General features: G+C 39.2%; 3 pseudogenes; 1 reads left to right on the top strand and 2 right to left on the bottom strand.

Moving 5' to 3' along the window:
• The first annotated feature begins 10738 nt into the window (after positions 1-10738).
• LOC149180482 (E3 ubiquitin-protein ligase RING1-like) lies at positions 10739-14680 on the top strand (annotated as a pseudogene).
• Positions 12872-13637, bottom strand: LOC149180484 (uncharacterized; annotated as a pseudogene).
• LOC149180483 (uncharacterized) lies at positions 13668-14417 on the bottom strand (annotated as a pseudogene).
• Positions 14681-16208: the final 1528 nt, after the last annotated feature.

The following is a 16208-nucleotide window of genomic DNA, read 5'->3' as shown; positions in this document are numbered from 1 at the left end:
ATGGGCCATTTATGACCCTCATGGTGAGTTGATTGATCTTCAAGGTATTTGTTTAGGTCGCATAACTAATAACATTGTTGAATATAGCACAATCATCGAATTGTTGTTAGAAGCCATCACTCTTGACATTTGGGGGTTGGTTGTCAACTTGGATTCACAGCTTGTTTTCCTTCAACTCAACGGGAAATATTCCATCAGAAACCCTCAGATATTGAGAATGTATCTATGTATTCATCTACTGGAAATAAATTTTGATTACATTACATATCATCATATTCCTAGATGCATGAATACATTGACATATGCATTAGCTAATTATGTGTTGGATAGACATTTGAGAAACATGAGAAAAGCCAAAGAAAATAATTTGCACCATATTAAGTAAGAAAATACAACACACACACACACACACACACACACACACACACACACACACACACATATATGGTGATAATGTTTAATACATCAAAACCCCAAAAAATAATATGTGAAAATAACATCGACGGCTCGCAGGCCTCATGTATCTGTGGCACGCAAGCCTTAAAAATGTAAAATGCTAGACCAGGGAACTAATCAGCATGGTGATCGTGGTAGCATGAAACTACTCGTTCAACACAGGTCAACAATCGGCCGATTCGGTCTGATACTTCCACCGTATGCCTCTGGTACTGGCGTGGGATGTCTCCCACCTTGGCATACTCTGGGATACCACGAGTCAACCCCTCAAGGTTCCTCACGATCACCTCCTCGTTGTCACTCCCCTCTTGATAAGGAGCAACATCAAACTGGTGAGAGACGCACCTGTCTATCGGGGAGATCCCGACAGGACGCTCTGGTCCAACATCTGCATTGATAAAACAAAATGTTATAAATGCATATATATAAAAAACAATTAAAAAATCACAAAATAAAAAATTGATTTTTTACCTTCGTTGTCAAAATCTTCCCCATCTGGTAGTGACATTTTCAGATCTCCGCGGAAGTCGGTACCGCTGTATGGCTAGTCCTCCACTATGATCAGCTGTTGTCGTAGCCATGAAAGAAGGCGGGCCTGTAGGACATATGTTGGCCCCAAGTGATCCTAAGCATCAAATGACTCCAACGGGCCATCTGTGGGTCTCGTGGCATCGACAGATCTACCTCAGTCAATTGGTACTGGAACAACGTAATCCATTCCAAGAAAAAGGTCACTAGTACAGATCCAAAGCAAAATTGGTTTAGATTCCCCGCCTTAGCTTTTGTCAGCTAACGTTTTATGTTGATCTTCATGGCTTCCACCCAATTGAATATCGTCGGTGCTGTACAATTTATAGCATATAGAAATTTCGACTTGTTAGTCTCATGCACTGCTTGGGACCCTGCCACTCTGTTAATAGTCAACAATAGCACTCTCAGTGTCAGATCTCGCATAATGGCAATCTCAATCTTTCCGCTCTTGGATTTGAGGGCTTCTAGGAAATGTTTGGCAAGTAGCATGGATATGATTGCCCCGATTGGTCATGACCCATATAGGTTGATTGGTTCCCCTCTCCGGGACAGTCCCGTGATGAAATATATGTATGAAGTTTCTAACTCTAGCTCTTGGTTACTAATGATGAATATTTCTCGATTTATGTTCCAAAAACTAATCAGGTATCGAAGCAGCTCAGGTTGAGCCCGCATCCCTGGTGTGAGAAAGAACTTGAGGAGCCCACAATTCCTCAAGGCATTCAGGCAATTTGGATCATTCATTGCCTGGGTGTCCACATCTTCATGCTCACATTCTTTCCAGTCTACCATTTTCGATGATTCTTTCTTGCAAAAACCATGTATTCAAGTCAATAATCATTTTTGGCAAGTAAAATTTGGATTCAAATGGTGGATTTGAGAGGAAAATGGATTTTTCCTTGTTCATGGCACCAACGCGCTTGTTTTAAAAACAGTTGCACCGACGGCACAGTTGTGTGTTTTAATTACCCTCGGCCGGCGCAATTTCGTGCCTGGAAATCGCACTGACTGAGGGCGAGAAACTTTTGCCAAAACCTTCCTTAGAAATCCAAAAAATGGATGAAAATGGGAATACGCAGTATGGAAATGGAGCTTAGGGACTTGGCTCTTACATGTAGCTGGCGGCTCGGTGAATGACCTCTTGGATCTCCCGCAATCTGATCCGGAAAAATTAGGGCAAAAGTGGGTGAAAAGTTTTTCACAACAAGGTAAAATGGTAAATGGTAAAATATATTTACTTTTCCCTCCTTTTATTCAGTTTTTCATGAAATATTAGGGTTTTAAAGTATTTTTGACCTATTTTGCCTCAAGAATTGGATAATTCACTTTACCCTTTTTGCGCAGCAACAGGTGATGGATATTTGATGAGGATGTCGAGTCACGTTTCAGCTCTTTTCGCGACTCGTAAAACTCAAATGAAAAGATTGCCGAGTTTTTTCCTTTTTGACTCGTAAAAGAGAATAAAATGGGGGTCCTCTTTCAAGCTCTTTTCTGACCCTTTAAACACGAAAATATAGTCGAGCACTTGTCGTTTTGAACTCATTAACGGATGCGAAATGTCATGCTCCTAGTATACATTTACCCCTTTTTCGAGCTGGGATGCACTATTTACAAAAAAGGTACTCCTTGACTAGAATGGTCAAGCGGTTCTCTCAAGGATCGTTTTCTACATTTTTGGGCTCGAGAGACACAAATGTACGAAAAGGGACCATGTGGAGTTTTCTTTTCCGTGTATTTTTTAAGCTCTCTAAACATGAAAAAGATACTGAGTTACATCGTTGTCAGACTCGTTAAAATATTAAACGAAATCGGATTCGTCACCATGACGAACACGAGCTTCTTCTTCCTAGCGCTCGTTAAACTTTCTAGGTTGGATTCGTCTGAAGGATGAACTTACAGTGAAAGCATATGCTATCCCATTCAAGATTGCGATTAAAAAATAATTGGGGTTCCTGACAGAAATGGTGGGGGGAAATTCGGAAATCTAATCAGTTATGTCGGCAACTCACTCTTGAACATGACACTTTCTGTTTCATGTCGGGATGGGATATGCTCCTTTTTTCGTTGACCTTCCAAGGTTGGGCCGTTCATTTTTTCCTTCCATTGGATCTCTGCCATGTCATCATGACCACTGATCCTATAGATCCAAAAGCTGCCAAACTTCTAGTCGTGTCGCCGATATGTTTAAGAGTTGTCCTTCTGCAGTTACAATTACTCCTCATTCTCTGTATCATCCAAAATCGTTTTGCATGATGTGGGATACATTATGTCCCTCCTTCAACATGGTTGCTTCCTGTTGACTTTAGCTCATTATCCAGGAAGTTGAACGAGAGACTCCCTTCTAGTAATTTAGAGTTTGCATGTCATAATGGAAAGTTCTTCACACTCGACGAAAAGTTCACATCATTTTCTTTCGATCAGGTGATTCCATGGGTGTTCAACTTCAGTTCCTCTATTCACATTCCGTGAATTGTGCTGATAGTACCTTGAGGACCATTTTCATTATTGGTGGTTTCTCTCGCACTTGTTAACAGTTCACATCATCCGCTAGTAATCAAGTGATTTTCTAACATGTCCGACGTCAACACATCTATTCACATGTTAGTATTTGTACTTTGATCGGGTCATGTTGGAGCACAAGACCCTCGGCTTAGATTACAAAAGTCCAGGTTGCAAGGCGGTGTGACATGATCATGTTGATATACATGTCTCTCTCAATATTGGATGGCTGTGACCATGCCTTGGTTTCGACATGATCCTATTTATCAGATGGCTGCGCCTATGCCTGGATCCATTTACATGATCATTCTATGAATGGCTGCATCCATACCACGATTCATGTATCATTTGATAAAATTTTTAGTTATGTATATGTATATGTACTTGCTTACAGGTTTTCCAATGATAGACTCTGGTTCCCCGCACTGATTCATAAAGCATTTCATCCCTCACTCTAGTTCGGCCTTCACGCTCTAGGGGGCATCTGTTACACAATATTTTGTCACTGTCCCTGTACTCCTTGTTCCTTGATCCTGGAGGACCTCTATAGTGAACCCTACATGCTTCCTCTTCATGAAGAAAGTCCCATTGTGTCCCTCTTCATGAGCAAAACAATTCCCTTTTGCATCATTTCCCAAAAATATTTTGTTTTTCCCAGTTTACAAGACCGATGCTAATGACTAGTGTCCTCCTCGCGCTGATATGTAGGGATTAGAACTATCCCTAGCACCGACCGGAGTGACTAAGCCTTGTTCCAGTCATGCCGATCCTCTTTTGGAAAGTTTTTTAAATAAGGAGCTGAAGCTTCCAACTCTAGAAGCTTCGTAATGGAAGTCTGGTAAATGGTTGGGCTAGATGGAGTCGAGGATGTTAGTTTGGGCTCCTTTCCCCTATAAGGATGGAACTACCTCAAGAGATAAGACCTTCTCCCATGAGAAGAGGAACCATCTCCCATCCATTCATGCTATATAAACCTCCCTTTTTCCCAAGCACAAGCTAGTGTTAATGTTGGTGTGCTAGTGCTAATTAAGTTTGGAGTAAACAACAAGCTATTCATAATTGTAGCTCTCTAGTTGTTTGTGAGGGAGACATGTGAAGACTAGAGGGAAGAACCTTAAAACTATCATTGTTGAGGCCATCATGGAATGCTAACGGAAGTGTGTGGGAACCTGGTTTTGTCGGAGGAGAACAAAAACGTCAAGACAATGGTTGTAATCTCTTCTTGATTTAATATATATGCAGCTATCGATTGATTTCCTACATAATGTGTCATCTCACATGTTTATGACTTAATGTTTCTTGACTTGTTAAGTAGGTTGAATTACAATGTGTCTATTATTACGGTTGTTGGTTGTTGTTGTTTACCTGTTTCAGGTGTTCGAAGAAGGAAATGAGAGATAGCTGGAGCAAGCAAGAAAGGCCATCACCAAATGGGATAAGTGTACTAAGAGGTAGGCCCTCTTAATTGGTTCTAACCTAAGGAAACCTTCCATATAATGTTTTGTTTGTGGCTAGATCCGCTATCAGGCTAGATGAATTGTTTATGTCCGCACTTAGAATTTTACTTCACCACAGGCCCTAACTGCCAATTTTAACACTCACTCTCAACTAGGGAGAACTCCATCTGCTAATCCATCCACCAATCTGTACTATCTCTGCCATCAATGCACTACTCTGATCTGCTGAACTATGAAGACTAAGAAGTGATCGAGAATGTATCATACCATTCTCTACTGGATCGAGAATCAACATCAGAATAACCATGTAGCCTCACACCTCCGATAGTGTATCTCAGTCCATGAGTGATTGTGCCCTGAAGATATCTCAAAAGATTCTTGGCAACAATCCAATGTATATGATGAGGCTCAACCATATATTGACTCAATGTGTTAACTGCAAAGCATATGTCTGTACAAAAGTTCACCAAGAACATCAGTTCTCTTATGAGTTGACGATACTCAGAAGCATTTCCAAATTCAGGTTCGACAGCACTACCACACAACTTCTTAAAGTTAAGTTCCATTAGAGTAGTCATAGGCTTGCAGTCCACCTACCCAAATCTTTCCAATATCTTCACAACATATTTTCCATGAGAGAGGAAAATTTCACGTGGCTTTTTCCATACCTCCAACCCTAGGAAATAGTGCATCGGTCCTAGGCCCTTCATCAAATTCAGAAGCCAACTCCCTCTTACATTTGTGAATGAAAGGGTATGCACTTCCATCAACTCCATGCTTGATTTTTGCTTCCTGCTCATCTAGGATATCAAAGCAGAACCCAAATCAAAACAACATCCAGGAGTACTATTGTGATCCACCACACTTCCATCCCAATCAACATCAGAATAACCATGTAGCCTCACACCTCCGACAGTGTATCTCAATCCATTAGTGATTGTGCCCCAAAGATATCTCAAAATATTCTTGGCAGCAATCCAATGTATATGATGAGGCTCAACCATATATTGGCTCAATGTGTTAACTGTAAAACATATGTCCAGACAAGAGTTCACCAAGAACATCAGTGCTCTTATGAGTTGATGATACTCAAAAGGATTTCCAAATTCAGGTCTGGCAACACTACCACACAACTTCTTAAAGTTAAGTTCCATCAGAGTAGTCACAGGCTTGTAGTCCACCAACCCAAATCTTTCCAATATCTTCACAACATATTTTCCTTGAGAGAGGAAAATTTCATGTGGCTTTTTCCATACCTCCAACCCTAGGAAATAGTGCATCGGTCCTAGGCCCTTCATCTCAAATTCAGAAGCCAACTCCCTCTTACATTTGTGAATGAAAGGGTATGCACTTCCATCAACTCCATGCTTGATTTTTGCTTCCTGCTCATCTAGGATATCGAAGCAGAACCCAAAGAAAAACAACATCCAGAAGTACTCTTGTGATCCACCACACTTCCATCCCAATCAACATCAGAATAATCATGTAGCCTCACACCTCCGACAGTGTATCTCAGTCCATGAGTGATTGTGCCCCGAAGATATCTCAAAAGATTCTCGGCAATAATCCAATGTATATGATGAGGCTCAACCATATATTGGCTCAATGTGTTAACTACAAAAAATATGTCCGGACAAGAGTTCACCAAGAACATCAATGCTCCTATGAGTTGAAAATACTCAGAAGCATTTCCAAATTTAGGTCCGGAAGCACTACCACATGACTTTTTCAAGTTAAGTTCCATCAGAGTAGTCACAGGCTTGCAGTCCACCAACCCAAATCTTTCCAATATCTTCACAACATATTTTCCTTGAGAGAGGAAAATTTCAATTGGATTTTTCCATACCTCCAACCCTAGGAAATAGTGCATCGGTCCTAGGTCCTTCATCTCAAATTTAGAGGCCAACTCCCTCTTACATTTGTGAATGAAAGGGTATGCACTTCCATCAACTCCATGCTTGATTTTGTAGAGCCACTTAGAGGTGACAACCGATTTATCCTGGGGTCTAGGGACCACATCCTAGACATAATTCTTCATAATTGACTCGTATTCTTCATTCATAACATCCTTCCATACTTGATTCTTCAAGGATTGTTTGAATGATGAAGGATCATTTTGAATGATAGTGCTCATGGCAATCAAATATCCTTGATACTTGTTCGGCTTCTTGCTTTCACGAAAAGTCCCCCTTGGTGCAATGTGTCTCTTGGCATCTTAGAGAGTCTCCCTAAGCCATGAGGGTCTCTTTTTGGAGAAGGAAGGCTCATGAGCGAGTGGATCAATAGGATCCATAGGTTCATCAACATCAGGCATCATTTCGTCCTCTTTTTCACCCTGATTTCCTGTGTCATCTTCTTTGTCCTTCCTTATGATAGGAAGGTTGTTGATCTTTCTGAGGGACATAACTTCATCAAAGGTGGCATCATCACTTATCTCAACTTCATTTTGACCAGCCACATAAATTCCATATCCCTTAGAATTTTCACTATAGCCCACAAAGATTCCTTTCTTCCCAGATGCACCCAATTTTCTTCTTTTCTATTTCAGCACATCAAAATATATGAGACTTCCAAAAATTCTAAAATGAGAGACATTTGGTTTCTTAACAGTAAACATTTCTTTGGGAGTCTTGGATTCCAATGCTTGATGAGGGCATCCGTTTTGAACATACATGGCAGTATTTGCAGCTTCAACTCGTAGGAACTTCGAAAGGCCTTGATCTTGAAGCATGGCACGAACTGCTTCTACAATAGAGCGATTCATTCTTTCAACCACACCATTTTGCTCAAGAGTGTATGGCATTGTAGTTTCTCTCTTAATGCTAGATTCCCTGCAATAATCTTGGAATTCATTGGATTCGTACTTGGTCACATTATTAGTCCTCAATATCTTGATTTTCTTCTCGAATTGGTTTTCGATCAAGGCTTTGAAGTGTCAGAATCAAGTGAACACTTCATACTTCTTCTTCATGAAGTAGATCCAGGTCTTGCGAGAATAATCATTCATAAAGGTGAGATAATATAAGTATCATCCCAAAGAGTTTATGGCCATCATACCAGATATGTCAGAGTGGATCAATTGCAATATATCTGTGGTCTTGCTATTACTTGAGGGGAATGGTCCCCTTGTATGTTTTCCTTCGACACATCCCGGACATACACCTTCATGCTCTACTTTGAACTCGGGCATAGCTATCACCATCTGTCTCATATCAGGTAGGGCCTTATATTGATGGGCAAACCTCCAGTGCCATAGTTTAGATTGTAGAGATGTGTCGCAAGACATGGCTCCCATTGGACTTCCTCCAACTTGATACAAAGTGTCAACCCTGAACCAAAGAGAAAAAGAATTTTTGAAATTTATTTTCCAAACACGTACCTTCCCATCGATGAATTCCACCTTGAATCCTTTGTCCTCCATGCCTAAAATGGACACCAAGTTCTTCTTGAGATCAGGTACATATAGTACTTCTTGCAAATGAATAGTGTTACCTTGATTCAATTAAAGGGTAACATTCCCTACTCCCTTCATGGGATAGGTGGCATCGTCTCCAAGGATGATATCCATGTTTGTCTCCTTTTCTATCCGATTAGAGAGGGATTCCTTGTATCCGGTGAAGTGCCTTGAGGTACCACTATCAATCAACCAATTTCCCAAAGTGTTTGGAGGAGAGGCAGTGGAGAGGGCTAATATAAGATAGTACTCTTTTTTCTTATTGTTAACAACATTTGATTCTTCATACATGGAGTTCCTTGATTTCTTGGAGGGTTGACCATTTCCTTGATGTCCCGCATTCCTTTTTCCTTTGTCATTGGACTTGTCACTCCTTTGATTGTTATTATTGAAGTTTCCCCTGGAATGATTGTGATCATCATCATGTGATGTGTCCCTTCTATTTGGACACTCCCTTGCATAGTGGCAAAACTTATTGCTAACAAAGCACCTGCCCTTCCTTCCTCCCTTAGATCGAGGCTTTCCACAAAAATGACCTTTAGACCCTGCATTATTTCTCCTTTTTGGCATAAGTGGGGAATGCAATGGGGTTTCTTCTATTAGAAAGCATTTCTTTCTCCACCATTCTTGTTTCTTCTTGAATGCATCTCGACATCAATTCTTCAAACCCTGAATTCGATCATTGTTGAGTATAATGGTTCTAAATACATACCACTGAGGTGGGAGTCCTCCAAGGGTGGTGAGAGTAAGTTTCCTATTAGGAATGGCTTCTCCAATCGAGAGTAGATCATTATTGATCTCAGTAATCCTCAAGAAATAGGATTGAATATCTTTGTCCTTGCCCTTCTTAATATCCTTCAACTTATTATTGAGAAATAGAATTTGAGAATTACTAACCTTGAACAAGTCGACCAACTTGTCGTAGATCTCCTTGGAGGTCTTCAATTCAGAGATGTAGGCCACCATATGCTTGTCCATGGAATCCCTGATAATCTTCTTTTCTTTGAATTCAACGCTATTATACTTGGTCTTCGCAGTAGCCTGTGCATTTGAAGGAGGTTCAGGGATTTTACCTTGCACATATTTCATCACTTCTTTTTCTTCCAAGGTCAAATCAATAGACATATTCCATCCATTGTAGTCATATTTATCATGGAGCTTGTCTTCATCCGGGAAGTAGGATGAGGAACCCATTGAAACTTTTGTCCTTGTCCAACTATCTTTGGTGATTTATCTTTCACTCTTGCTTGGGCTTTGTCTTCACCTCAGCTCCGATACCATGTTAATTTTAGGCAAAAATGGTATGTTCTATGATTTAGTGAAATTTTACCTCAATTTCTTTATTAGCCTAGTATCAATATTCAGATTATCAATTGCATCAACATGATATTAAAATGCAGATAGAACATAAACATAAATAGTAGAAGACAAGCCAAGACAAGAGGACACAAGATGTGGCGTTAGCCAGGGACAATCCCCAATGCGGGGAAACCTTTGAACTAATATTCTTTTAGTCTTCAATAGTTCAGCAGAGAGAGATAGTACAATTTACAAATCTGATAATTTATAATAGCAGAAAAAGAGCCCTAACCAGAAAAGTCAACGTTGGTCAATAAGGTAGATTTGACCCTCAGCAAATCGATCAACTTCACTCAGCTTCAGCCTCCAAACAACAAGATAAAACAACCCTCAAAATAGTTAAATTCAGCCCAGTCCAAAGTCTGGTCAAACAACCCACCTACGGTCAACCCTACTTGCAGCCAACGTTGGTCAACAATCATTGTTTAGCCTCGATTTCTGTGCCCAGAAATGCACCCTGCCAAAACAGAGATATCCCTCACAAAAATGCAGTCAAAGGAGGTCAATACACGTTGGTCAATGCTTGGTCAAAATTTCTAGAAATTTGGTCTCCTGAAATTTCGGCCTCCTAAAATTTCGACCTCTTGAAATTTCGGCTTCCTTAAATTTCACTCTACTGAAATTTCGGACGTGTGGAGATAGACAGGCCCAAAAATTTGTACCTAATCAATGATGAGAGAGAGAGAAGTGTGAATATGAGTGTGTCCAAATGAGGCTAAGTCGCCTTCTCTTTATATGCAACGTTGAGGATGAATAGATGTGATTTTTGGTCTTCTGAGCCTACATAAGTTTGTTGGACGACCTTGAAAATTTGACAATAATCAAAATAAATTCGTAACTTCATTTGTACATGTCAGAATTGGATGATCTTTAGATAAATCCTACACCTCTTGGAGAGAGGAATCCAAGAAAAATATCAGCTGTCATAAATAAGATGACCTATGTGGAGTTTGGCCCTAGTTGCCAATTTTAATAGATAAGGATGTCATCCAGAAGTGAGGGGAAAAGTTACTGGTGTCATCAGTGCCAAAGGAGTATCCGAATTGATACATGGGAGGAGGGAATAATTTCCCCCCATTGCAATGGAGGCTTTGTCAAAGAAAGGGAGAGACCAACACCAAATTTTGGGTATCACCCATATACACCTGGGGGAGGGCAGGGGCAGAAGCAAGGGGGATTGTGATTCCAGCCATGGCAAGCTGGACCAGGTCCTGTTGGGGGTCATTCTACAACTCTTACAACTGATCATGGCATAACCCAAATGATGGAATCCCTTGCTGCTTTCTTCCAACATGGGAATGATGATGAAAAAAACAACAATAGTAATGCCAAAGATGAGGAGTGGAGAGGGAGCGGAGGAGGGGTATGAATTTGGATGGCTCGCAGTGGGTTCAATCCTATGATGTTTACTCATGGTAAAATGATGCAGAATTTGATGGGTCTGGGTGGGGGGAATGTGGAATTCGTTGTTGATAACAGCACAGGGGCGCGACTGAGCAGATTACCTAATAAATTTGGGGATTATTTCCTTGGGATTGGTTTGGATAAGCTTATACAACAACTGGCATAAAATGAACACAAAAGGTATGGTACACCTCTCGCCTCTAAAGCTTCCATAGGAACAATGCCCACCATTAAAATTACCCAATACCTTTTTGTTACCGATTCTACACAGTGTGCAGTACGCAAGGATTTGAAGTGGGCACCGAAGTAAGATAGATGCCCTATAAACACATGTACCATTCTGTTTTCATTTTTCCGTGGCTTGAACAACATAATTCTTGTCTAGTTTTTCAATATGAGATGCCCATAGATGACATGGAGTATGAGCAAGCTTGCTCCCGTGGGAAAATCTCTCCTTGGGTTTAGAATTCTGGCGGCACATCAGATGGGCAAGGTGGAAATATTGATGGATTTTCTTCATGGGGTATTATGGGAACATCAAATAACAGTAATAATGAATCTTTTGGGCCTAAAATGAGATTTGGAAATACCATGGTTGGTACTAGTATTATTGCCCCAAATCAACCAGAAGGTTTTGGTGGTGGTGTTGTTGTTCTATTTCCTGCCTGTGAAGAAGCTAATGTCAATGGTAGTGGTAGAGGGATAAGAAAGAAATTTGAGGTCTCTCTTGCAGGGCCATTCATGGCTCCCTTTTCAACAACTCAATGAGCTCAAGCTGAAACAAGATATGGTCTTGCAAACAGTGGAGAGACTATTTCTAGCAGACCAGACGAGGGAAATGATTTTTAAGGGAACAACTTAGCTACTGTGAGGGCAGAGGATGATGGTGATACTCTTATGTCTGAAGAAAGAGAGGGAGACTTGGACTGATGGCTTGTAACTTATATCATGCAACTGTAGCTAGCTAGAGTTTATCTTTTTTAAAGATATGATTTTCAGGTCATTCAACCAAAAGTAGTCATTTGGAAAGGGACATTACAGTCCTTCCTTCTCAATATTATTTTCAATCAAGCAATCTAGAACTTGAATATCAGTACCAGAATATCAAATATGCCTGTAGAATTCTCTAACAAACTTGAAACTAACATTATTGTCACACTCTGCGATACCGCAAAGAAATACACTATGATTGAAACCATCCCTCATAAAATCCATGGATCCCAAGACCACAATGGGATACTGACATTTCTATTACCTGAACTTCAGCCCAATATTTGTTTCATTTCTCTCCAACCTAATATTGTACCCACCTTGCAGAAGTAAATTATAAATCCTGCAAGTTATGAATTCACATTTCAAAGGAGAAAGCATCCCCCCCAAGGTGATGTATAAAATCCCTTATGCTAAGCATCCTTCCTGTCCTAATGGCAACCAAACTTCTGTTCTAGAAAGAATCCTATTGTAGCTAGCCATTGCCCTAGTTGTTATCGATATATTGGATCCATTGTCAACCCTATAACTTTACCATCAATGAGGCCACCTTTTATAACCACAAGTTCCTCACTGAAATTAGAAAAGGCTAATGTTTTTGTAGTTCCACCAAGTTTATTCTCCTCAAAATCAGATAGCATAGGTGCATTTTTCAATACAAAAAGCAATGTATTAGCATCTATAATTCCCAAGTCATACAAAGAATGTAAGAAGTTGTTCCCTATAGTTGGAACATGCATTGAAAAATAAGCCTCTTTTGACCAACAACACTATATGGGAAAACTTGAGAAGATAATGACATTTCAACAACGCTTAGTTGTATAAGCAACTATAGTGGTACAAGATTTTTAACCAACTCCACATAGTAGGGATCAACTGAGTTTACAAGAAATTGTAGTGGTACAGGATTTTTAACCAACTCCCCACATCAGGGATCAACTAAGTGTACAAGCAACTGTAGTGGTACAAGATTTGATAACCAACTCCCCACAATGGGGATCAATAGACCAACACACCACCCAACAATAATTCTAGTCACAAAGCCAACAATAATAACTAAAACAATATATCCATAGGGTTCTGGCACAGACCAAACATTCCCATCTTTTAAATTAGAAATTGGAAAAAAACTCCACCAAAGTAGAGAGAAAATGAAATAGGCAAAAATACTAGAATAATGTAATCCATGAGTGACCTAAGAAAATTTCGACCAAAGAATTTTTCAGAGATAGTGAAAAATGGCCATGTTAAAACAAAAATTACTTCCCACCAACCAAGTCCAGTATACAAGTAGACAAGTAATTGTAGCATAAAAGGTGATTGCTCCCCAGTGGCTCACCCATTCCTCTTTAGAAGCCTATCAATGTTAGGCATATTATTAGCTAATGAGTCTTTGCAAATTTCCTTTGGCAATAAGAATTGCCTGGCAAGAATGTGCATACAAGTATAATTACTGCTAAAATACGCTCCACTACATGCAACACCATATCTTTAAAGATACACCAAAGACCTGTGAGCTAGGAGAGACACATGAAATTGGAAGACATGGAAAATACAAGAGCAAGAAGAATAAAGATCATAGGCAAAACATGTAATATCCTGGCTATTTTCTTTGAATAAATAACCATAAACCATGAAAGATAGTTGAAGAAAACTGGTTGATCCTCTTGGGTGCTATTTTATGCAACCATGAGATCAACTCTTTCCTAAGCATTTCTTAACTAGAAGGAACTTGAAAGTGCTTTCAATAAGCTGATTAAGTTCTCCCCTCAAACCTGTATGCTTCTAGGAAAAATTTTATTCGGCTTGTCATATCTAGTGTGATAGAAATAGCCTCTAATGATGAATATAATATCTAATCCTGGGATATCCCCATAGTCCTCAACAAATATTTGATAATCTGTATCTCCAATAATCAGAGGAAAAATATCTTGTGTTGCATTGTGCATCATAAACTGTTGACTTGGTGTAGACCAAAGAAGGCCATGATCCAGGACCGGATTGACAAACTAAATCAAGTACTCCTATGCCAAATGCTTCCACATTTATAAAAGCTCTGATTGTTTCCTTCCATTTATGTGTCTTCATAAATCCATGAGATGCCAACAGAAAATCTCTTCTGCACCATTAAAAAGGAAAATAATTGGATGAGGTGGCACCTGACTAGAATCAATAATGAGACATAACACTCCCAACATGGATGCTACAGATGAGCCACAATCACCAGCTCCTGGAGAACCCAATGGATTTTCAAAATGATTGTTGATGAGAATATATGGATATCAATGGTAGTGGTAGAGGGACAAGAAGGAACTTCGAGGTCTCTCTTGTGGGGCCATTCAAGGCTTCCTTTTCAACAACTCAGCAAGCTCAAGTTGAAACAAGCTTCGGTCCTGCAAACAATGGAGAGACTGTTTCTAGCAGACCAGACGAGGGAAATGATGTTCAAGGGAACAACTTAGCTACTGTGAGGGAAGAGGATGATGGTGATACTCTTATGTCTAAAGCAAGAGAGGGAGACTTGGATTGATGGTTTGTAACTTATATCATGCAACTGTGGCTAGCTAGAGTTCAATTTTTTTAAAGGTATGATTTTCAGGTCATTCAATAATTCCATGTAAAGCATGAAATAAGGACTAGTTCAGATATTTTCCTATTCCCACAGTCAAAAGTTATTTACAGCTTGGGAAATTTTATTCGTCACCTTAGTTTTCATTATTGTGGAATACTACTACTACAATGAATAGGTTGCAATGATGATCAAAAAATCAAGTTATTTTTCTATGAATGATGCTAATTCTCTTCTGTTAAGGGATTTTAAGTTAATTTTTAGGAAAATTTTGGATGTCATTAGATCAATGCATCTTTATTTGCAAAAATTTTGAAGCATAGAGAATTAAAATCAAAACAACATATTGTTCTGAATGTGGCAATATAATTCAGTCATGAGAAATGACAATAGAAAATGATAGCAATAGAATGGTGATAATTCTTTGATTTCAGTTCAGAATATAGTTTGGCTAAACTTTCCAATATCAGAAATTGAATGTAAGCACCTTTGCTACTTAGATGGTCCCACGCATCAATTCTAAGCATGAAAGTTTTCCATGCCTCCTTAAGAACTTGTTCTTTTGATCAATGGAATGAACTATGACTTCTTGTAACCTGGTTCAATCATCTCTATAATTCTTTTATGGAATATGAATCACTTACTTAAGACTGTCTGTCAATATCAATTAGAAAAAATGAAAATAAATATTTCATGGGAATGTAGCAAGATGGGAACTCATCATATAAAACATTTAACTCCAAGCCTTTAACATAAATATCTATTTGGGTAAGCATTCTTCTACAAAATTTAGATTCAAGGGTCTAACTTAGAATTATAATGTGTGTATGAAAAATCTTATATGGAACTACAATTCGACACATCTTTTGGTGTTTGGGGAAGTCAAACTTTCAAGTACCTTCTTCCTAACCTCAACTCCAATAGAACACAAGCCTTTACCCTCATGTACAATTAGATATTGAATGGTCAATTATACTCCCAAACATTCATAGTTTTTGTTAAATGATGGATTACTATTTCCTCTTGTTAAATTCTACACGGGAATCTTCTCTAAGAACCTTTATTATCTCTTAAAGAACATGTTTAGAGGTACATGGATTCTCCAATAGAAGATAAGGAATGCACTGAAACATGCATTCAAGATATGGAGCACCCTTCCCTGGTACAACCATCTCTTTTGTAAGGGTTGAGTCCTTGACTCTTTTTTTTCTATACTATTGCTTCGCAGTTATTTTTACTTTGTTTCGGATAGGCATTCCTAGAGATCTGAAAGCTCCTAGAGCCTTATTTAAATGGATCTCCTAGATTTTCAAGTTTCTCTCCTAGCAATGGAGATGATTTCAGGCATAGATAGTGGCATTTTTATCAGTCAAATCCATCTTGGTTTTATAAGGACAACATTTAGCGTTTGTTTGTAGATTTTGTCCAAGTTGAATTGTGTCATCAACAAAGAGTTGATGAGAGACATACTTGATCTCGAAAGTGAGGA

Source organism: Pinus tabuliformis, chromosome 3_2 (genome assembly GCF_031772625.1).
Source record: "Pinus tabuliformis cultivar Carrire ecotype Pingquan chromosome 3_2, CPIR1, whole genome shotgun sequence".
In the NCBI taxonomy this organism is placed as follows: Eukaryota; Viridiplantae; Streptophyta; class Pinopsida; order Pinales; family Pinaceae; genus Pinus; species Pinus tabuliformis.
Note: the sequence above shows the minus strand (reverse complement) of the source record. Positions and strands in the feature narration are given on the sequence as shown.